Raw genomic sequence first — 23,802 nt, 5'->3', positions numbered from 1 at the left:
TATGCTGTCAGCATCATGCTTTCTGTGCATCAGGGGACCTCAGCTCCATCCGCAGCATCCATATAAACAGGCCAGGCATGGTGGTACCTGCCAGTAACGCCAGCCTTCGAAGGTGGAGGCAGGCAGAAAGATACCCAAGGTCTTGATGGCAAGCCTATCGGGCCTAAGTGGTGACAGACCCGTCACAAACAAGAAGGCCGCAGGCACCCAATGAACGATACCCGAGGTAGTAAAATATCAACGAGGGTCTCCAGCAACTGATCGGAGTTGGGTTTTATGGTCTGGAAGCCAGTTGTCAGCCTCTGGGGTGGCTAATCTTCTCTGTCTGCTGAATGTAGTGGAATCACTGGGGTTGAGGGTGGGGTGGGGTGGGGGTGGGGTCTCAGGAAGAACTCATTGTGGAAGGAGGATCCACTACAGATGTGGTCCAAGTCTAAGTAAAAAGGGAAAAGGGGAGTGTCCCTGTCAGACGAAGACAGCATCCCCCTGTTTGCACCTCCTGTTCCACTGGGATGCAATGAGATGAGGTGTCCCAGCCAAACATGTCCCCACAGCCACAACCTCCATGGAGCTAGGTGCCGCCATGATGGACAGTGTCCCCTTAAACTGTGAGCTAAGATGACTCCTTCCTCCTTTGAGTTGCTTTCATAGGGTATTTGATCGCAGCAAGGAGGAAGAGGAAGAGGAGGAGGTGGTGGTAGTGGTGGTGGTAAAGGAAGAAGAGGAAAAATAATCATATTTTTCAGTGTTAGAGTTTCTGTTTAACTTTTTTTTCTTTGTTTTGTTTTTCAGACAGGATTTCTCTGTGTAGCCCTGGCTGTCCTGGAACTCGCTCTGTAGACCAGGATGGCCTTCAGACTCAAAGATCTGCTGGCTTCTGCTTCCCAAGTGCTGGGATTAAGGGCATGAGCCGCCACCACCCAGCAGGTTTAACTTTTTAAAACTGGGTTTTATTTTTCAGTGAAGCTCTGCATCTCTTTTTACTCTGAGTTTGGTTGGTTGGTTGGTGGTTGGTTGGTTGGGTGGTTGGGTGGTTGGTTGGTTGGTTGGTTTTTGAGGCAGTTTCATGAAGCTCAGGTTAGCCCTGAAATCACTATGAAGTGGAGGCTAGCCTCTTGCCTAGTGCTGAGATTCCAGGTGAGAGCCAGCACACCCTGCTCTATAATTTCTTAATAATCTCAAAAACACATTAACCATTAGAATTATTATTAGGTACCTCCATCCCTCGCACTGAATAATATGTATCCAGGCTCCCTATCTGAAAACATTATTTTAACAACTTGTGGGTTTATGTTCATACATTTTTCTTCCCCCCCCCCCTTGGTTTACAGTCACTTGGTCCTTTTGTCATTGTGCCTCATGATTTTTGGTTAGATGTGTTGAGGTTCTGACTGGTACTCACATCCTTCTGAGGGCATAGGAGGCAGATTGACCAGGAACTTATTAAGACCTCTTCGGATTAGGATTCCTGGCTTGAGTAGGGCTGTCTAGAGCAATATTGGCTTGACTCATTTTTGTTTTGTTGTTTTGTTTTGTTTTGAAGAAGAGTCTCTCTGTGTAGTCCTGTCTAGGGTGGAGCTCACTCTGTACACCAGGCTGGCCTTGAACTCACAGAAATGCATCTGCCTCTGCCTCCTGAGTACTGGGATTAAAGATGTGCACCACCATGCCTGGCAGCCTTACTCTTAATATTTGATATTTGCACCAGGCATGGTGGCATACCTTTGAACTCTAGTTTAAGATAAGAGGTGGGGACATGAGAAAAGGTTACTGCAAGAAAATTGACAAGCTCTCCAAGCCAACATGGCTTCTGACTCCAGTAAGTTACCCTCTGACCTTCACATACTCACACACAGGAATTAATATCCTTTTTAGAATTGTACTTATTCTCTCTCTCTCTCTCTCTCTCTCTCTCTCTCTCTCTCTCTCTCTCTGTGTGTGTGTGTGTGTGTGTGTATGTGTGTGTATGTGTGTGTGTGTGTGTGTGTGTGTGTGAAAGAAGACGCACACACATACACACACAGAGAGAAGGGAGTAAAACATTTTTTAAGCAAAAGACAGTTCTGAAATATAGCTGTTGGGGCTTGAGAGGGCTCCTGATCATCCAGGGAGGATAAAGCCTTCATCTTGTGTGACTCATGGCCTGCATCAGGAAGCCCCAACTGAAACCTGAACAAGTCCTCTCCAGGGATGTTGCTGTCCCCCTCACTCTCTCCACCCCCCCCCCGCTCCCCCCGCCCCCCCCTGCCCCCCCCCCCCCCCCCCGTCCACACAGCTTCGTGAGCACCCAGCTCTCGGTACCCAGAGGGCAGCTTCTTTCCCACTGTGTCCCAATCTCTTTTCCATCGGACTCCACACTTCTGCTCGCCAGCAGGCAGCTAGCAGGCCTCCTGGCCAGAAACCTCATGGGTGCCAAGGCAATTCCGTCACTGCTCACAGCTCGCTCTGCAGGCCTGGGAAAATGACGGAGCCTCAGCATCACATTCATTTCCCTGTTGCCAACAAAACAACAATAAAAGCCACTTCCCAGGGAGCAGGGGGAAATTAATTACTTGAGCATTTATTAAGTGCTTTGAAGATGAATGTGTGAAGTGCTCACTTTTTCCCTTCCTTGCCCTCGGGTTTTCCTGAGCAGCACTGGGGAGTCTGCAGGAGCCAAGTCCAACATCTTGCACGAAAAGTTCAGGACATTTCTTAAGGGCACAGTAGCATAGTAATTCTCCTGAAGTCAGCTGGGCAGGCTCCGGATAAAAAGAAAGCTGTTTGGTCCGATTTCCCAGTGACAAGCTGGAAGCTTACACAGAGGCATTGGCCTGGCTTCTTGATCTCTGGAGAGTCTCCATCGTTACATCTCTGTGCCCCGGAGCACATCAATAAAGAAACAGAGAAACCGTCCTCCAACGTAGAAGTCATAGTCCACCGGAGAGTCAGCTTAGTGTACACGATAAACAAGAAAGACGAGTTCCGCCGCCGCACACATGCAACCCGTGGCCCAGTGAGGACTGCTGGGGGGGAGATGAATCCAGGAAGGGAAGGTAGGAGATGCAGCCAGGTGTGGTGGTGCATGCCTGAATCCCAGGGCTGAGAGCCTGAGGCAGCAGGATTCCAGGAGTTCAAGGCCAACTAGGATATAGGATATAGATGATAGATGAGAGAAGGTAGATAGATAGATAGATGATAGATAGATAGATAGATAGATAGATAGATAGATGATAGATAGATAGATAGATAATAGATAGATAGACAGATAGACTTCATTGAAAGAGAGAGCAAATGATAGAAAAGGAGAAAGCTCCATTTGGTGAAGGGTGATCAGACAAGAGAACATTTCAATAAAAACATGGAAGGAAGGAAGGAAGGAAGGAAGGAAGGAAGGAAGGAAGGAAGGAAGGGGAAACCATGAAGCTATACAAGGACAGAGCTTCCCAGGGGGAGGGTAATGGGTAGTGGGACCGAAGCAGATGGTCATTCAGAGAGGAGCATGGAGTCCAGTGTGTCTGCAGTGAAGAAAACTAAGAGGATAGTGAAGAAATGAGCCAAGATGGGTAATGGTTGGTATGGGGCACACATTGGCCTGATTGGACGTGGAGAGATGGGTGGAGGGAGGATGGACATGTCTGTGAATAGATTGGTAAGTGGGTGGGTGGGTGGGTAGACAAATGAATGGTTGGATGGATAAATGGATGGATGGATGGATGGATGGATGGATGGATGGATGGATAGATGGATGGATGGATGGATGGTTGGTTGAATATGTGGACAGATGGATAAGAATGTGAGTAGATGGGTGGACAAATGCATGGATGGATAGGTGGATCGATTGGTGGGTGGATGGGTGGATGGATGGATTTGAAAATGAACTTTTAGTTTTGTTTTAATTTTGTTCTGAAACCCACTACCATCCTTGGATGGTCTCAAACTCATGATGAATCCCCTACCCAAGCCTACTTATAGACATGAGCCACTATACCTGGCTTGGGTGGAAGTTTTGACAGAAGGCATCAGAATTCTTGGTTACAATCAAACTACCCGTAACTGAAGCATAATAATAATAATAATAATAATAATAATAATAATAATAATAATAATAGTTGTTCAGAATACTGTGCCTGGGATCAACACTAGTCTTGCCTTCCCCTTCCTTAGATTTATATTAGACACTGGCTCTGAGAAGTAATGCAGGTAAAAGAAACAAAAATCAAAGCTTCTCATATTTTTCTCTAATTTCAACATATTGGCTATGGAATCGGTTTTCTTTTGGCAGCCCCAGCTTTAAGCTTCTGAGAGAAAAGCAGTGGTCTGAAGTCCAAACAATATGAGCGTAATAGGAATCGGGAGGGACGCTGCTGAGAAACTTCCATGTTGGAAGATGGTACCCTCAAGCTCGAGGGACGTGAGTATTTCCTTAAAAGACCTGGGTCACTAAGGAGACTGAGGAGAGCTCAGGGCAGTGTGGGAAGTGGACACTGGGTGGAGAGCAGCCTCACCTTTCTTGGCCCTGCGGAGGTTAGGAGCAGTTCCCCAGGAAAGCACCAAGACCCTCCCCCAAGCTAACCTCATTTCCTGGGTCAGACACTTCCCAGTACTGTGCACTGGCCACAGACCCCCAGCCTGCTTGGATGCAAAGATGATTTTAAGTCAAATACTGAACATGACAAAAGCTGAGGTCCCCTTGAGTTTCAGAGTTCTGACACCATCCAGGTCTGTCTGTTCCAAAATGGGAAAGATGGTGAGCTAACTGGTGTCTGTGATTTCTTCAGAGACTTTAGAGAAAAAAAACAAAACAAAAACAAAAACAGGCCTGAGCCAGGCAAAGTGGCACACGCCTTTAATCCCAGCACTCAGGCGGCAAAGCAGGTGGATCTCTGTGAGTTTGGGGCCAGTCTGGTCTACAAAGTGAGTCCAGGACAGCTAAGGCTACACAGAAAAACCTTGTCTCAAAAGAACAAAAACAAAAACGAAAACAAAAAAGCCAGGCCTGGTGGCACATGCCTGTAATGCCAGAACTCTGGGAGGCAGGGACAGCAGGATTTCTATGAGTTTGAGGCCAGCTTGGTCTACACAAAGCAAATCCAGGACAGCCAAGGCTACACAGTGAAACCCTGTCTCAAAAAACAAAGCAAACTAGCCAGGCCTGGTGGTGCACACCTTTAATCTCAGCACTTGAGAGGCAGAGGCAGGAGGATGGCTGTGAGTTCAAGGCCAGCCTGGTCTACAAGTGAGTTCAGAACAGCCAAGGCTACACAGAGAAACCCTGTCTCGAAAAACCAAGTAAAAAAGAAAAGAAAAACAAAACAAACTAAGCCAAAACAAAACAAAAAGCAGGGTCTCATGTATGCCGCTCTGGCTTCAAGCTTCTGAGATGACCTTGAACTCCTGACCCCCAACCCCCCCACCCCCAACCCCGTTCTCCATCTCCCAGGTGCTAGGATTACAGGCCTACACCACACCTGTTTTGTGTTGTTGGGTCTGAAACAATCATGCTATATGGATTCCAGGCTGGCCTCAATTCTCTATGCCCCTGCCTCAGTCTCAACACCAGGCTTGGCACAGCTGGATTCTGCTTTAGAGACCTTGCATGATGGCTGAGGTTTGGGTTTTTGATTGGTTGGTTTTTTTTTTGGGGGGGGGGCGCAGGGTTGCTTTGAGTTTGAAGTAGCTTGTTTAATTACTTACCTGCTTTTTGATTCTGTTGTTGTTGTTGTTGTTGTTCCGGAAGACACTGACATCCGTGGGCTGAAGCTCTTTGTAACCTGAGCACAGTGACAGCCACAAGTGGACATTTAGTGAGCTCCTGCATTTATGAAAGAATAGGTGACATCATTAATGCTTAGCACTTGCGAAGCTAAAGCTAAGTTGTAAGTGCAAGGCCAGCCTGGATTGTACAACATGATAAAAGTAAATAAACAGAGGCTGGGGATACAGCTGTTGGTAGAATGTTTGCCTAACATGCAGGAATCCCGGGGTTTGCTCCCCAGCACCATATTAACAGGGCATGGAGATCCCATGCTAACACTTGGGAGTTGGAGACAGAAGGATCAGCTATTCAAAGTCATCCTTTGCCTTATAGTGAGTTTGGGGCTAACCTGGGCTACATGAGATCCTGTCTCAATCAATCCATCCATCAATCGAATAAATGACAAATTAATAAGTCCTTCTGCACCTTCCTGGGATGGAGGGGGAGCTACAGGCCATCAGAAGACGCTAATTTGGGGACCAGACTCTGGGTCTAGTTAGTGCCAGAGCCTGGGCCATGCTCCTAAGCCCCCTGGTGCCGCAGTTCCTCCCCTAGGGCAGGAAAGAATTTAGCTGATAAGTGGAGGGCTGGGTGGAGCGAGGCTGGGGATGGTGTTATTAAGTTTTGCCTGATGCTGGGATGAAAGGCAGTTTATAGAGGGATTAGTATTAAGGTTGAGCTGGGTCTGGTCCTGGCTTTAGCCAGGGGCTGGAGAAGGCCTCGGAGCGCTGTTCATGAAAGTGCCGCTACAGAGGCAAGCTGGGGCACACCTGCACTGTCATTAGCCTCCAATCACCAGTTTCTGGCCTTGTACCAGGAAGAAAATGCTCTGTGCTGCACCCTGAGAAAGATCCCATGGACACAGGGACAAAGCTCCTAGCTCCTAGCTCCTGGTCACTGGGTGGCTTCTCCTGTATGAGCTGAGCACCTACTACTTACCAACGTGTATCACACCTATGGTGCCTAACAGGTTGTTGTAAGGGTCCGGCTATAGACCACCTATTTGAAGGCTTAAGAACTTAAGGCTCACGATGATGATGCAACAATGGCCAACCTAAGACAAACTCCAACCCCAGACCTACCAACGTCAAGGTCCAGGGCTTTTCCAGTCAAAAATGTGGTTAGCAGCCGAGCATGGTGGTGCGTGCCTGTAATCCCAGCACTCGGGAGGCAGAGGCAGGCGTATCACTGTGAGTTCGAGGCCAGCCTGATCTCCCAGTAGTTCACTAACTCTTGCTCTCAGGGACCTGGAGAGAGGTCCCTAGTGCCTCTTATGGGAGGAGTTCCCAACTCCCAGATGGACATATAGCCAGAAAGATGGGCCTTTTGCTATGTGGGTCCCTGGGATTGAACTCAGGTCGTCAGGCTTGGAGGCAAGCCCCTTTGCCCACTGAGCCATCTCATTAGGCCTTAGGGCTCAGCTACCTACCCACCTATCACATGTTGCCAACTCTACCGGGACCGCTCCTTGATAACAGCCACACAAGCTGGGATTTTACATAGGTCCTTCTAGATCTTGAGCATTCTGCCTTAGCTTGCCCATCTGTAGAATGGACACAATCAACTTCCTCACAATTAAGAATGTAAGAAAACACTTTCCGGCCTTGGCGTTCACCCTTTATGATTGTATCAAGCTAGATCTTAGCCAGGACTCTACTGGATGCTGTACTCATTTGTTCATTCACTCTTTCTTCCTTCCTTTCTTTCTTTCTTTCACCCATCCATTAAAAACTGCTCTATGCCCTGAGGCACAGTCAGCCCCGAAGAAGATGAAGTCAAGAGCGGATAAATAAACAATTGAGTACAGGGTCGTGAGCTCCTTCTGACTTTTTGAGGTATCTGTGACCCAAACTTTGCAATAGGCAGGGCTGTTATATCACAAAATGGAAAAAAAAAACATATTTACTAGGGGGTACTTTAAAAATTCTTTTTTAAGTAATTGATTTATTTATTTTTATTTTATGTGCACTGGTGTTTTGCCTGCATGTATGTCTGTATGAAGGTGTCAGATCTTGGAGTTACAGTTTTCAGCTGCCATATGGGTGCTGGGAATTGAATCGGGGGTCCTTTGGAAGAGCAGTCAGTGCTCTTAACTGCTGAGCCATCACTCCAGCCCCTGGGGTGGGGGGAGGAGGCAATGTTTTAAGAATAACTTTTTTTAAAATTAAATTTATTTACTCTGAACCAGGCATGGTGGTACACACCTTTAACCTTTAATCCCAGCCCTTGGGGAGGCAGAGGCAGGTGAATCTCTGTGAGTTCCAGGCCAGCCTGACCTACAAGGTGAGTGCAGGACAGTCAAAGCTGCACAGGGAAACCCCATCTCAACCCTCCCCCTCTAAAACCAGGAATTTATCCTCTCCTTCTACTATGCGGTTCCAGTGACTGAACTCAAGCTGTCGGGTTTGGTGGCAAGCTCCTGTGCCCAATGAGCCATCTTGCCAGACCATTGTTTCAATAGTATGATTTTTTTTTGCTTTTGTTTTGTTTTTAAACTTTATTTGATTCGATATTTCCATGTTCCCACCCATCACCTCTGTGTTGAGGGAGTGCTACCTAAAGTCTTTCTGCCCCACAGGTGTTATGAGGCCCTGGGCCATCCTCCTCCTTCCTCCATTTCTCCATCTATAAAATGGCATTAATGATAACCCCGAGAATAGCATCCACTAATGAGCTGGGGACTCCAAGATGCTCTCTAAAGGGTGCGGCAGGGGCCGTGGGCCGAGATGCGCTTTCTGCCTGTGCAGTGTTTATGTCCTTCCTCCTCCTAGGAAGCCTAAGATGTATGAAAGGCCAGCCCAGCCTCTGGGAAGAAGCCACACGGGCGTTAGGAAGGCACAGATCCCAGAGCCATGGGCCACATGGCGAGAGAGGACCACGATGCGTGTGCTTTTATGTCCGGGTCACTTGCTCCAGCGTAGCCTGGCAGCTCCCAACTGAAAGTTACTGCCATCTGCTCCGTGACCTCAATCTATGTGGTCTCATGCGAACTGCAACAGGCAGCCCCAGCGGGCAGGCTGGCACCAACCAAAGCTGGAAATGGGTCACCTCCAGCAGCCTGCAGCCTGGACTGAGCATTGGTGTGGGGCAGGGTGTGGACAGGGAGGGGCCCGGACCCCATCTAAGAGTAACCGTCGAAGTCCCGTGAGTGGACGTCTCATCCTGAAAGAAAGCATCGGGTTTATGAAAGCCACACTGTGCATGTGCCATGCATGTGACACCTGCACTTGGCAGGAACAGGATCACCTCAGCAGAGCACAATGGGTTAAATTCCACATGTTAATAACAGCTGCTGAGGGAGAAAGGTGTACTTAGGAGGTTGAGGAGGGAGACCATGAGTTCAAAGCCAGCTTGGGCTACAAAGTGAAATCCTGACAACAACAACAACAACAGCCAGGTGACATAGCATAGGCCTGTAATCCCAGCACTCAGGGAGACAGAGGCAGGAGGATCTCTGTGAGTTCAAGGCCAGCCTGGTCTGTAAAGCAAGTCTAGGACAGTCAAGGCTACACAGAGATACCCTGTCTCGAAAAACTAATAACAAACACATAAACAAACAAAAACAACAACAAAAAAGGCTGGGCATGGCAGCACACGCCTTTAATCCCAGAACACAGGAGGCAAGACAGGCAGATTGCCATGAGTTCGAGGCCAGCCTGGTCTACAAAGTGGGTCCAGGACAGCTAAGGCTACACAAAGAAACCCTGTCTCAAAAAAACAAAAAAAGAAAAAAAGAAAAAGAAAAAAGAAAGAAAGAAAGAAAAGCCAATAACAACAACAACAATGATAATGCAGCTGTTTAGGGCAGGAGAGATAGCTGAGTTGGGTCCATAAGGACCTGAGTTCAATCCCCCAAGGAACCTAGAGACAGAAGGATCCTCAGGGCTGCTATGCTGCCAGCTGAATTGAATCAGCAAGCTCTAGGTTCAGTAAGAGACCCTGGTGGAAAAGATAAGGTTGGAGAAGCAATTAAAAGAAGACACTCAATGTTGACCTCTGACCTCCACTGGTACCTGAACACATTTAAAGATATATATACACACACTCATGCACATGCATGAGCACATACAAACTGATAACATCAGGGCTGGAGAGATGGCTCAGTAGTTAAAAGCACTGGCTGCTCTTCCAGAGGACCTGAGCTCAATTCCCAGCACCCACATGGCAGCTCACATGCATCTGTAACTACAGTTCCAGGGCATCTAGCACCCTCTTCTGGCCTCCACAGGGACTTATACTCACATCTACATACCCACACACAGATACAAACATATACACACAATTTAATTTTTTTGAAAAAATTTATATATGATAAATACATAACTAGAACTAATTACATATATATATCCACCCATTGGGGGACAGCTAATAAGTGAGGTATAGTCATTTAATGGAATACTATGCACCAAGAAAAAATGACTCTAGAGTACTAATAAGAAAATAAGGAGCTGGGTGTGGTGGCACACACCTTTAATTCCAGCACTCGGGAGACAAAGGCAGGTGGATCTCTATAAATTCTAGGCAAGCTGTTCTACAAAGCTAGTCCAGGACAGCCAGGGTTACACAGAGAAAGCTTGTGGGCTCATCACAGAGGAAGTGTCAAAGCCACCAGCTGCTCACATCCCACAATCAGTACGCATGGAGCAAGGAGCCCCTTCTCCACTTCACAGAGGCCAGGCTCCTCTGCCCACAAGCAAGCTACATCTTCTGATATCAATTAATGTCATCAAGGAAACTCCCCACGGGCACGCCCAGAGGCCCGTCTCCCAGGTCACCCTAGATCCTATCAGATTAAATTAGCATGACCATCATGGTGCATTTGAAAACATAGGTTTGTTCCAGCTAGTCCCCCCTACTAGGGACCCACTTGAGCACAACCAAGGGTTGTGTCCGTTTGCCTGAATTTCTGCACAAGAAAAGTGGGGTGGTGAGGAGGCTGCACCTCATAAGCTGGCCCACAAAGGTGCCACAGTAATAATACTGTCTCCACAGTCAGCCAGCTGCCTCAGGCCACTGTGCGTGCATGTGTGCATGTGTACATGTGATTATCCCACACCCGGTGTGACAGTGTCTCTGATTTTCTTCCTGAGATTCCTCCCATACCTTTCAAAACAAAGTGCCGCCAGCGGTGGTGGCACACACCTTTAATCCCAGCACTCAAAAGGCAGAGGCAGGCGGATCACTGTGAGTTTGAGGCCAGCATGGTCTACAAATCCAGTCAAGGACAGCCAAGGCTACACAGAGAAACCCTGTCGCAAACAAACAAACAACAACAACAACAAAAGTAGACAATGGTGGCACACACCCTTAACCCCAGCACCCAGGAGGCAGAGGCAAGAGCATCTCTTTGAGTTTGAGTCCAACCTGGTCTTCAGAGTGACTTCCTGACCAGACAGGGTTATGTCGGGAGCCCCTGTCTCAAAGGGGGCGGGGCAAGATTGGGTCAGTAAGAGGGTTCAGGTGTTTGTGGCCAAGCCTTAAGACCTGACTTAGATTTACAGGACCCACATGGTGAAGGAGAGCACCTATGTACACACACAATGAATAAATAAAATGTCGGTTAAAATTAAAAGGAAGGAAAGCAATGTAGATATTAGCTACATAGAGCAATTCATTTCTGCAGTTTTGTTTTGGTTTGGTTTGGTTTGAACCTAGGGCTTTGTGCACGTTTGGGAAAAGCTTCACCCTTAAGCCATATTCCCAACCCTATTTCTGTCATTTCTAGAACAATGCTGGGGCCCTGCTACAAAAGAACCAGATACCCTCTACTCCAAGCGACCTAGTGTAGGCTGATTGATCGATGGATGAGTGCGTGGTGCCCCACCCGGAGGCCTAATAGCACCGGGAGTCAGGAGGGCGCCATAAATAACACACTAACTACGAGTAATGCTGAGGCCCGGAATGCCCGGGCCCAAGCTTCACTCTGCTCTCTGAATAGGCCATGAAACCAGATCCTGCCTGCCCTCTCTCTCAAGAAGGTGCCCTGAAAAATCTACAGCCCCGGCACACAAGCATATAGCCTGGAGATAAAGGGCCTCAGGTCAGCCAGAGCCCTCAGCTCACATCCCACCGGCCACCGCACATGCCCCGGGCTGCCCCTGCCAGCTGCTGCCCGAGAGGCACACCCCCCACCCCCCCCCCCGCCCCGAGATGAAATGGCTGGGCTGTGTGCGTGCGTGCGTGCAGCCTCGCGGGTGGACGGTTTTGGCAGGCCTGCGAGGGAAGTTCGCAGAGCACCTGCTCCTGGGGTGTGTGCAGGCTGACCCTCTGCAAGGACTCCCCCGCTTTCCCGGGGCCCTAAGTGATCCTTGGACGTGCCCTGGGCCCCTGCCACCGCTTTTTGCAGTAATCAGAGCAACGAAGCGCATCTGCTGTTTATGGGGGTGGGGCCCCAGACAAGCCTTGCCAAGCACGAGCGCTTCCAGAGGAAGAGGCAGCTTCAGCCAGCCGGATGCTGCCAAAACAGTCTGGGAAGTACAAGCCACCTCCAAGACTCAGCTAGGGCCCCTTTGACCAGGGTTGCTTGGGGCCGGGTTCCTTGCCCGGCCCCAAGCATCTCTCCTCTGCCTCTGCCACCTACCTGCTTTGCTCGTGCCTGCCTAAGCCTTGGGAGGACGCTCCACCTGGCCTCAAAAGAGCTTGAGAAACAGCTGTTCCGAACCTTTCCTCTGTCCTTCTCTCATGGAGGCCAGGCTGGCCTGAAACTCTCTATGTAGTCGAGGATGGGTTAAATCTCTGATTCTCTTCTGCCTTCACCTCTTAAGTGCTGGGATTAGAAGTTTTTGGAGATGGAACCTAAGACCTCGTTCATGCTAGACAACGACTCCCTTGCCAGCTGAGCTACATCCCCAGTCCTTTGATAATCCTCCTGGAATTCTGATTGAAATCTTGGAACCGTCTCGGTCTATGCACACACACCCACCCTTGTGGGAAGACCTCCAGGGACAGTCTTTTACTGAGTTAAACCTAGAGTTACTGAGTGATCCAGTAGTCTGCGCCTCGGTATCCACGCAGGAAAAACAAAAAGCGGGGCAGGAGCCAGGCAGGTGTGGTAGTGCTGCCTACGTTCCCATCAGTTGAGCCTCTGAGTTCGAAGACTGGGCCTGGTGAGGTACACAATCCTGAGGACCTGAGTTCGAATCCTTGGGACTACGTGAAAAGTTGGATGTGGTGGTTATTCCTGCAACCCAAATAATGGAGGGCAGGTGGAGGTGGGGGCTCCTGGGGTTCACTAGCCAGCAGCCCAGCTTTATATGGTGAGCTTCAGGTTCCGTGGGAGACCCTGTCTCAAAAAAACAAAGTGTTACAACAGAGTCCACTACAGAGAACCGCAACGAGCCAAGCGGCTGTGGCGCACACTTTTAATCCCAGCCCTCGGGAAGCAGAGGCAGGCAGATCTCTGTGAGTTCTAGGCTAGCCTGGTCTACAGAGTGAGTTCCAGGATGGCCAGGGCTACACAGAGGGACCCTGTTATGGGGGAGGGGAGGGGAAGAAGAAAAAGACACACACACACACACACACACACACACACACACACACACACACACACAGAAAAACAGAAAGAAAAGAAGGAAGAAAACAAAAACGACAACCAATCAAAATATAAGGTTTTAGAGCCCTGGGAACATTGTGTAAGAAAAGATACATAACCCATAATAGCCAGAAGATCCTGTAGTTTGCTGCGCCTCCTAGCAACAGCAGAAGCTGCCCCATAAAATTTCACCAGCTTGACTACCCAAGCATGAGATGAACAAGGAAGACACCAGTGGGCATGCCTAGTGGACAGATAGAAACCCACAACATTACAAAAACAAACAAAAACAAACAAACAAACAAACAAAAACACAGGCAACTAAGGAATGCTGGGAGCAGAAGACATAGATTCCCCAGGAAAGAAAGCATCAATTGGTTGTCTGGTGCCAAATGGTCAGCCCTGGACACATTCAAGTAACATTATACAAACTGAGTGGGTTATGTTTAAGAATCTATGTGTATATACATATATGCATGCAATAACAATTAGTGAAAAGGAGACCATGAATTGAAAGGAGAGTAAGGAAGAGTGTATGGGAGGGTTTGGAGGGAAGAAAAGCAAGGGTGAAATATTGTGATTATATTACAATACCAATTATCTTTTAAGTTAATAAAAAGAGAGAGAGAGAGAGAGCAAGCCTGGTGGTAACGGTACACACCTTTAATCCCAGCACTCAGGACACAAAGGCAGAGGCAGAGGCAGGTGGATCTCTGAGTTTAAGGCGAGCCTGGTGTACAGAGTGAGTTCCAGGATAGCCAAGGCTACACAGAGATATTCTCCCTCCCCCCCTTCTCTCAAAAAAAAAACTTCAAAGTCAATCTGAGCTACTTAAGAGATGCTATTTTAAAAGAAGAAGAAGAAGAAGAAGAAGAAGAAGAAGAAGAAGAAGAAGAAGAAGAAAGAAGAAGAAGAAGAAGAAGGCCAGGTGTGGGGCACACACTTATAATCCCAGTACTCAGGAGCTCAGGAGGTAGAGGCAGACAGATCGCTGTGAGTTTGAGACAGGCCAGCCTGGTCTACAGAGTGAGCTCCTGGACAGCCAGGGCTACACAGAGAAACCTGTTTCCAGGGGGGGGGGGCAGGGAGGCAGGGCAAGAAGAGGAAAGGAACAGAAACAGAAGAGGGAAAGAGGAGAGGTCAAAAAAGAGGAAAGAGAGGAAGAAAGGAAGGGGTCTGGAAGAGGATGGGAGGGGAAGAGGCACGCCCACAGAAGAATTTGTCCATGAATGTTCATAAGCGTATATGTTAACACCAACCAAAAACTGAGACGGCAAATAACAGGCAGACAGATCCGTGCGAAAAGCAGGCCGTGGACGACAAAGGCTGGAGGGAAGGGGGAGGAGGGAGGCTTTGAGGAGCGATGCCAGGGTTGATGGAATTAGATAGCTGTGTGGTTGCACTGCTCTGTGAATGTCGGAAGTGCCACTGAGGCATCTGCTCTCAAACAGGTGACCCAGGGTCAGGGTCTCACGTCGAGGGAAGAAGAAACTTTGCGACCTGGAACCTTCTCTCTATTCCCTAGTCCTACGCTCCCAGAAGGGTCCAGTGGGCCTGGGTATTGTAGAACATGGTTTCCCCAGCCACTTGAGGGGTTCTAGGCATGCTTGGGCTGCAGTGTGAGTCCAAGAGTAACTGGAATGCTGAGGATGTAGCTGTGTGCGGCAGAACACTTGCCTGGCACTCGTGATGCTCTGACTTCAGGTCCCAGTTCCAAGTTGTGTGGGAGCCTCTAGACTTAAAGCAACGGTATGACCTTCTTTCATGGCTGGGGAAATGAAGGCCCGGAGAGGAACCAGAAGTGGCCTCCAGTCACAGCTGTGGAGGCTGAGCCGAAGTCTGCAGATTCCTTACCCTGCATTGGTAGCTTGAGACACATTCTTTCTATTGTAGCCCAGGCTGGCCCTGGACTTCATCCTCCAGCGTTCTGAGACTACCTGCATGTGCTACCACACCAAGCATGGTTTTTTGTTCATTTTGGTTGGTGTGTTTTGGTTTTTGAGACAGGGTTTCTCTGTGTAGCCTTGGCTGCCCTGGACTTGCTTTATAGACCAGGTTGGCCTCAAACTCACATCGATCCTCCTGCCTCTGCCTCCCAAGTGCTGGGATTAAAGGCGTGTGCCACCACCACTGCCCGGCCAGCATGGCATTTTTTAAAAAGAACACAGCAGCCCACATGCCATCTAATCTGTTGCTGAAAGCTTGGCAAGGTGATTGTGTGTATCCCAGTGTGTCTTTCGATCAAACAGCTCTGAGAGTTTAAAAAATATATATATACTCTCTATAACTCCAGCTGTAAGGGTCATGTCCCATATAGACCTCAGAAGTGACATAAGAAGACAAAAGTTTGGAAGGAGGGTATTTGTGCTGGGGACTTTCCTGCTTGGGAGAAGGGTGAGAGGCAACCCAGGTCAGAGGAGTGTCAGAGTATATTCCTATGGGGTTGTATGAGTGACACACGCCTTTAGTCCCAGCACTTCGGAGGCAAAGGCAGGTGGATCTCTGAGTTCAAGGAGAGCTTGATCAACTCCAGGACAGCCAGGGCTATGTAGAGAGATCCTGTCTCAGGCCAGGACGGTGGTGGCTCAAGCCTTTAATTCTAGCCCTTGGGAGGCAGAAACAGGCAGATCTCTGAGTTCGAGGCCAGCCTGGTCGACATAGTGAGTTCCAAGACAGCAAAAAATCTCTCTCTCTCTCTCTCTCTCTCTCTCTCTCTCTCTCTCTCTCTCTCTCTCTCTCTCTGTGTGTGTGTGTGTGTGTGTGTGTGTGTGTGTGTGTGTGAAGACAAAGAAGATGGTTTAGCAGGTAAAGGCACTTGCCACAAGCCTGAGCTCCATTCCAGATCCACATGGTGGAAGGAGACAACTGATTCTCACAAGATATCCTCTGAGTACACATGGGCACTGTGGCACACACACACACACACACACACACACACAGAGAGAGAGAGAGAGAGAGAGAGAGAGAGAGAGAGAGAGAGAGAGAGAGAGAGAGACCACACACTCAGAGACACAGACACACACTGTAAACAAATGAATTGATGTAAAAAGTTAAAATGGTATTAAAAAATATAAAACTTATCACTAACATTTGTTTTGTTTTGTTTCAAGACAGCAACAACAAAATCGAAACAAACAAACACAAACAGGACAAATGGGTTTTTATCAAATCTTCTTGGGGAGGAAGCTTCAAGTCAGCAAGCCTTAAAATAGATGTTTGTTTTCCTCTGAAGTGAGTCGGTTTCGGGAAAGATGTTAAGCGAGTAATCCCACAGGTGGGGTAACCATGGAAGCCGGCGCTAAGAAGGAACGTGACTACGTGAGGTTCGGGACTTGCCGAATGGCAGCTGGGACATTCAACAGTCTTATGACAAGCAGGCGGCTCCCCATCTCCTATCACGGCTATTTAGGGGTCTAGCCTAAAACACAGCAGCCGAAATCGGCAGAGGAACAGGTGGGGCCTTCTGAGGCTGGGTCCCTGGGGAACATGGCGGCCACTGTCTCCAAAGCAACTGTGGGTCCAAGGCTTTTGTCTCAGGCCTGCTGACTTCCCAGCATCCTCTCTTCGCTTTCAGCGTGGACTGCACTATGAGTTCACCCCCAAAGCTAGGTGCCTGACTGGGAAAGGGCTCTGAAGAAGGGTGTAGCTGTGACCTCATACAGTTCACATTTAAACCATGTCCCCAACACTCCGTAATGGAAACACAGTGGCACACTCTTAATGTTGGCGGAATTTGAGGCCGCGTGACAGGTGTTCGGGGGAGACATTTCTGGGAGCCAAGGACCTGGCAGCATCTTCCAAGCACACCCCCGAGGCAGCTGCCCAGTCCCTCATTTGGACAAGCATGTAGGGTGTTTTTTTTTTTTTTCTGAGCAAATTCATTTCGGGGGCAGACGAGTTCAGCCCCACAAAGCTGACTAACAGCCCCCAAGATCTCCAAACGCCACACATTCTCCCCCCCAGTTCAAACGCCCACTGCATGAGCGGGAAGACTAGCTCTGGAGCCAGACGGCTAAGGTTGAGTCCAGTTGTTATGCCTCCCAGCTGTGTGTCTAGGGGCCACGCCTTGAACCTCCTCTGGCTTTGCTCAGGCCCCTTACCTTCAATAAATGAATAACTCCAACTTATAGGGTTCTCATTGGTAACGGACATGACACAGAGAAGGCGGTGCTTAATAAGTTTTGAGAAGTGGCTATTCAGTTTTTAAACTTTTTTTTTTAAGATTATGCATTCTTATTTTGTGTGTATGAATGTTTTGCCTGCGTCTTAGGTCTGCGCTTCAGTTGACTGCAGTGCCCAAAGAGACCAGAAGGGGGCGTCAGATCCCCTGGAACTGTATGGTCATAGGCCACCATACTGTGTGCTGGGAATCTAAACCAGGTCCACTGGAAAAAAGGACAGTTTGTACTCCTAAGAGTTGAGCCATCTCTCCAGTCCCTTTTTAGAGACAGAGTCTTGTATATCCAGGCTGGACAGGAACATATTGTGATTTCCGGCTTTCCTCCAAGTTCCATGTATGGAGAAGACAGGCATGAGCCACCGCATTCACTTTGATACAGTGTCGGGAATCGAACACAGAGTTCAGACATGCTAAGCAGGCACTCTACCCCATGAGCTCTGCCTCTCCAGCATTATGTTTGCTTTGCTGTTTCTGTTGATGGGAATTGAACTATGGACCCAGTACAACGCCTACCATAAGTCTTCTAACATTTAATCTGGGTGTGTAAGCAAAGTTGAGGTCAAATTCACAATCCCCCTACCTCTACCTCCAGAGAACTGGGATTCCGGACAACGATGAACACTCCCAGCAAGTGGTGTACATAGCTTAACACAGTATCTGTGCAGGTGTGGGGGTGAGAAAATGGAGGAATAGTGAACCGAAGGAGAAAACGGCATTTATCCAAATACAGTTTTCTTGAAGATTTAATTTTTTATACTTTTTAATGTGTTTATGTGTGGGTATGTGTGCATGAGTGCAGGTGCCCAAGGTGGGCAGAAGAGGGCGCTGGATCCTTTGCAGCTACACACACACACACACACACACACACACACACACACACACACACACAATTAATTAATTAATTAATTAAAGGAAGTTAAAATACATCACATAGGAGAAATAAGTCCACATCCTGGTCATTTCTTGCCCATACACATGTCCCCATACAGAATGCAAACAAGACATCTCCTTATGCCTCCTCCGAAGGCAATTTATAAGGAGGGCAAGCTCTGTATAGAGGGGCAGGAAGAGGAGGGTGTTGCAGTCAGCGTCACACTCCGCATGCCACCAATCAAGTTAGCCCCGTGGGTTTGCGGTCCCTTTGCTGGTCTCATTTCCTCTTCGGGACTCAACAAGGACATGAGGGAGAATCTCGGGGTACCTACCAAGCGGGCCGCCTCTTCAGCTGACAAAATGCATTAAGGCCAAGGATCAGGGGAACCTCTACACACCACCACTACTACACACACACCCCCCCACATGTAATCAAAAACCTATTTTATTTAAAGCTGACCCTCCGGGGGACCTCAGCCAGGGAAAACAGATCTTCCTGTGGCTTTGCTTCCCTCCTCCTTCTTCTCCTTGGTCTCTGCCCCTCCCTTCCCAGGGTTGGGTTGGGTTGGGGGGGTGCGATATGTCATAACATCATGTCTGTTTATCTGAAGTATTTCCACTCGCAACGCTTGTTTGTTCAAGCGACTGACATGTTGATATAGGTCCTGACAGCTGAGTGACTCCAACTGAAATAAAATACAAAGTAAACACATTTGCATAGAGTTTATGTACAGCCTGGGTCTGAGGGAGAAGAGGAAATCCGTGGTTTGAAGTCAGGCTGCTTATCCTGCCTACATCGCCCCCACTGCCAGGGTCCCTCCTATATTTTTGTTATTTTATTTTGCCCAGTTCGCCACTCCTGGAATGCCTCAGGAGTTAAAGGATCAGTCCATCCGAACCATTTCATAGTCCGGGGAACTTCTGAGGGCACCTGAGAGAAGTAGGCTGAAGGATTCTAAAACTTTTTTTTTTAAGCCCAGTCCTGTAGTGGTGTCATGATATACACCCATGACCTCATGCCCAGGAGACATGACACTGTGACAAGAGGGTCTCCTGTCCAAGTCCTGCCTAGATGGGGAGGGGGGGATGCATAGCAAGACCCTATTGCAAGGTACACAGAAAGTGACCTGTGTCCTCCGTGGCCCCAAGGAAAAGAAAGAAAGTTGGGGTGAAATTGAGCTCCTCAGCGTTGGTCTTCTCCAGCTTTGCCGGTATCCTTTATCTCAGATATTCAGAGAGAACACAATTTTTATTGGTTCTGCTTTTCTGACGGTGTGTCCCCAGGGCACTGAACCTGACATGAACACACTTGGAACACCAGAGATGCATTGTCCCCCTTCACCCTGACTCTACTTCTCTGTTCCTCTCTGCCCTGAGAAATGCATCTCCATCCAATTTCTAGCTGTTTGGTTTTGGTTTTTTTGTTTTAGTTTTGTTTCTGAGACAGGGTTTCTCAGTGTAGCCTTGGCTCTCCTAGACTCACTTTGTAGACCAGGCTGGCCTCGAACTCAAAAGATCTGCCTGCCTCTCGAGTGCTGGGATTAAAGGCGTGCCCCACCACTCCTGGGGGGGGGCTCCCCTCCCCCTCCTTTTTTCCCCCCCCTTTAAACTGCATCTAATACAGCTCAAAGTCACCCAGCAGTGCCCAGTGATCCTCTTTCTTGCCTCCAGCCCTCAAAAGCTGGGACTGCAGACCGTGTTGTTCTTCAGCTCTGCTTTCATAAAAGAATTGTAAAGACGTTTCAGAAAGTCAGCATCCCAACCCCACCCCACCCCTGATTCTACCGGTGGCAGACATGGCTAATCAAGTGATAACATTTTTTTTTCCCTGAAAGCCTCAGAATCCTACCAACACAGCTATCTCATGCCTGAGAATATCACACAGTGATCAGGGTTTACTCTCAAGAAAACACCTCCAGGGGGCTGGGGAGATAACTCAGCAGTTGAGAGCACCAATTGCTGTTACAGAGGACCTGGGCTTCTTTCTCAACACCCACATGGCAGCTCACAACCATCTGTGACTGCAGTTCCAAGGGACCCGACACCCTCTTCTGGCCTTCACACTCATTAACACACGTGCACGCAGTAAATGCAGGAAAAACACCCACACACATAAAACAAAATGAAGAAGGGGAGAAAAAAAAGGAAGGGAGGGAGGGAGGGAAGAAAGGGGAAAGGAGGGGAGGGGAAGGAAAGGGAGGGAAGAGGAGGAAAAGAAAAGAACGCACATAGCTCCAACCTCTCATTAACATCAGTGAGACCTGGATCAGTGGGACCCAAGCTTCCTGGCCAATGCTGTTGGTCCCTGGACCACAATTGGAGTAGCCAGGCATAACCTCACCCCCCACCCCGCAAGCATCTCCCGTGCAGAAGCAGCCAGCCTCTGGGATGCCCATCTGCACACTGGTTCTTCTTTTGTCAAAAAGGCCGGAGACCAACACCAACTGGCCTGACTCATCTGCTCGCCACATGGGCACAGTTCAAAAGCGCCATTTCCATAACCCATAAGCAAGGGAACATCCAAGCATTTGCCTAGGGAAACCCATGAAAGGGCCACAGAATGAGTCCAGGCAAATGTGTTTGCATACAGTTGCCAAGCCTTTGCCAGGACCCACGCTCCACTCCGGGTGAGTCCGGCCAGTTATATCTTGCCTGTGGGTTTTGTTGTCAGCCTTGTTTGTCTGGCCTCGTTTTTGCTTTTTTGTTGTGTTTTGTGTTTTGTGTTTTGAGACAGGGACGACTCTCTACGTCCCCCACCCCCCCACCACCCCCACCACCACCCCCCACCCCCCCCCCACCCCCCCACCCCCCCCCCGGTGTCCTGGAACTCCCCAGTACACCAGGCTGGTCTCTAACTCACAAAGATCCTCCTACCTCTGCCTTAAGATGCTGAGATTAAAGACATGTGCCATGGTGCCCAGCGTTCAGTCATTTTTAACAGATCAGGATGCAGACACTTGGGGAAGAAAGGTGGCCCCCAAGCCACAGCACATGCAAGTGATGGAGCTTTACACCTAAAGGGATTCTCTTCGGCCCTGCAAGCTTTGGAAAGGCACATTTGGTGGGATCAGTCGTCTCGGTCTCAAATACCCAGGATCTCCTATGTGTCTGTCCCCAGAGCACCCAAATGCAATGTCTACAGTCGCTCCACAGCCCTACCTCACAGGCCACCTCAGAGCCTTCACATAGCCTGTGCTATTTCTCAGTGTGCCTTGGGTCCTACCTTGGGAAGACTGTATTAGTTTCTTACAGCTACTGAGATAAATAGTCGCTTGGCCGCAGGTGAGGCGGGTGAGAGGGGTCATTCAAAATGACCCATATCAAAACTTGTGACTTACATCTGCAGTGTCCCTTTCCAGGGTCCCAGAAATAATGCACTTACAGCCTCCAAGGATCAGGAAGGAGTCTTTCTTAACTATCAGTGGGTCTTTCTTTCACTGTCTGTCTGTCTGTCTTCTGTCTGTCTGTCTCTTGCCTTCACACACCCATGCAGCAGCCCTTGGTCAGTCCCTCCACAAGAAGAAAATCTACAAGGCAGGAAGTTCATCCCACCCACTGCTGAGTGACTCCACAGTGGTTTGACCAACGTAAGCACACAGCAGAAGCACAGGCAAACGCTGATGGATGTCACCCAGGACTATACAAGTGGCTTTTCTCTAGTAACTATGGGGACTGCATCTGTTACCATCCAGGCTTGTGACATAAAAAAACCTTCATGCTGATCTCATGGCCATGGGTCCCCAATATCACAGTGGTAATGTCTCCATCTTTTCGAATTACTGTTATGAAATACACTAACTAAAGCATGGCATGGTGGTCCCTATCTGTAATCTCGGCACGCAGGAAGGTAGAAGCAAGAGAATTGGTAGTTTATAGCCAGCCTTGGCTACATAGTAAAGTAGAGGATAGCCTGGACTACACAAGACACTGTCTCAATACAATTCCTTGCCACCGCCCTTTCTAGTGAAAGCTCTTTTCTTTCTGCAGACATTACTACAGTCCTCACTGGTAAAGGAGAAAATCTGAGCTATGAGAGACCCAGTCTCAAAAAAGGGGCAAGAGAGGAAGAAAAGATTGAGAAAGGAAAAGATGGAGATGCACCCAGTTTGCATGCAGGATTTCTACATGTGATTTTTTTTGCCTGTTTGTTTTGTTTTTTTGTTTGTTTGGTTTGGTTTTCAAGACAGAGTCTCTCTGTGTAGCTTTGACTGTCCTGAACTCGCTTTGTAGACCACGCTGGCCTCAAACTCACAGCGATCTGCCTGTGCTCCCAAGTGCTGTGGGATTAAAGGCTTGCGCCACCACGCCCGGCTGTCTACATGTGGTTTTGTTTGCAGGAGGCGTCCATAGTTATAAAGTCCTCTGTAGTTTACCAGATTAGGGGTGCAAACAGGGGTCGGGAGAAGACCTTGCACATTCTGAGACAAGAATGGGAAAGCTGTAGCTTCCGCCATTTCTTTATTGCATGGAGAAGGCCCAGGCCCCACGAGGACATGAAATACGGTCCACGCTATAGGCACAACTTGGACAGCTCACTTCTCAGCCAGGACCTCCACACCACCCGCTAATCTCCCATCCATCACCCCTGCAGAGTAAAACTGGGTACCTTCCCTGCACCCGGCACCAGGCTTCAAGGCCAGCTGGGCACAGGGAGCAGCCTGTCCCTCCTCAACTGACCTTCTGAAATGCCCTCTTCCCGAGTGAGGGGGGTGGGGGGGTGGGGCTGGCAGAGCAGGCCAGGCACGGGGTTAGGCCTTGATAACCCGAGATCAAAGCAGCCTGTCAGAGGTGTCAACTGAGAGGCAGCCAAGACAAGCGACACACGGGCAGCTTTATCTCCCCGCTGGCTGGCGGGGAAGCACCACTGTTCCCGGAAACTATTTCTGGACAGGGCAGGAGAGAGAGACTGTGGCTGGAGCGGCGGCTATCCATGCCAGGCCACTCCAAATCTGCCCAGGGACTCTGTGTGTGATACAAGGGTCCCTATCTTCCTCTTTCATCCATAAGTTTCTCTCTTCACAGGTACCTGTGCAATGCATGCTAAAAATTCTTCTTGCAGCAAGATGGTTCAGTGGATCAAGGGGCTTCGCCTGAGTTAAATCCCCTGGACCCAAGTGGTGGAAAGACAGAAACTAGTCCAGTAAGGTGTCTTCTGACAACACACAAAATACAATTTAAATAAATAAACAACTGTAATTAAAAAATTAAAAACAAGGCTGGGCTTGGTGGTGCATGCCTGTGATCCCAGCCCTCTGGAAGGCAAAGGCAGGTAGATCTCTGTGAATTCGAGACCAGCCTAGTTTACAAAGCCAGTTCAGGACAGCCAAGGCTACACATGGAAACCCTGTCTCAAAAAAAAATTTTTTTTTAAACAGTTTTTTCTTCTCTCCCCTGTAATATTTCCAAATTGGTGGGGATACAGGGAAGGGTTCCAGACTTGTGTGCAGGTGTATAGAGGTCAGAGGTCATTCCTCAGGAGGT

At 48.8% G+C, this 23,802-nt stretch overlaps 1 long non-coding RNA gene across 2 annotated transcripts in view; it reads right to left on the bottom strand.

Moving 5' to 3' along the window:
* Positions 1 to 2,393: 2,393 nt before the first annotated feature.
* The window catches only part of LOC311587305, a 77,636-nt gene continuing 56,227 nt past the window's right edge, over positions 2,394 to 23,802 (bottom strand). For both annotated transcript variants that reach the window (XR_014775816.1, XR_014775817.1), the window contains exons 3-4: positions 5,677 to 5,794; positions 2,394 to 3,123 (exon numbers count right to left, since the gene is read on the bottom strand). This is a non-coding gene — a long non-coding RNA (uncharacterized lncRNA). The remainder of the gene's footprint in view (positions 3,124 to 5,676; positions 5,795 to 23,802) is intronic.

Source organism: Acomys minous (genome assembly GCF_964271855.1).
Source record: "Acomys minous genome assembly, chromosome: 16".
Lineage (NCBI taxonomy): Eukaryota > Metazoa > Chordata > Mammalia > Rodentia > Muridae > Acomys > Acomys minous.
The sequence above is the reverse complement of the archived record's forward strand: the minus strand, read 5'-3'. Positions and strand labels throughout refer to the sequence as shown.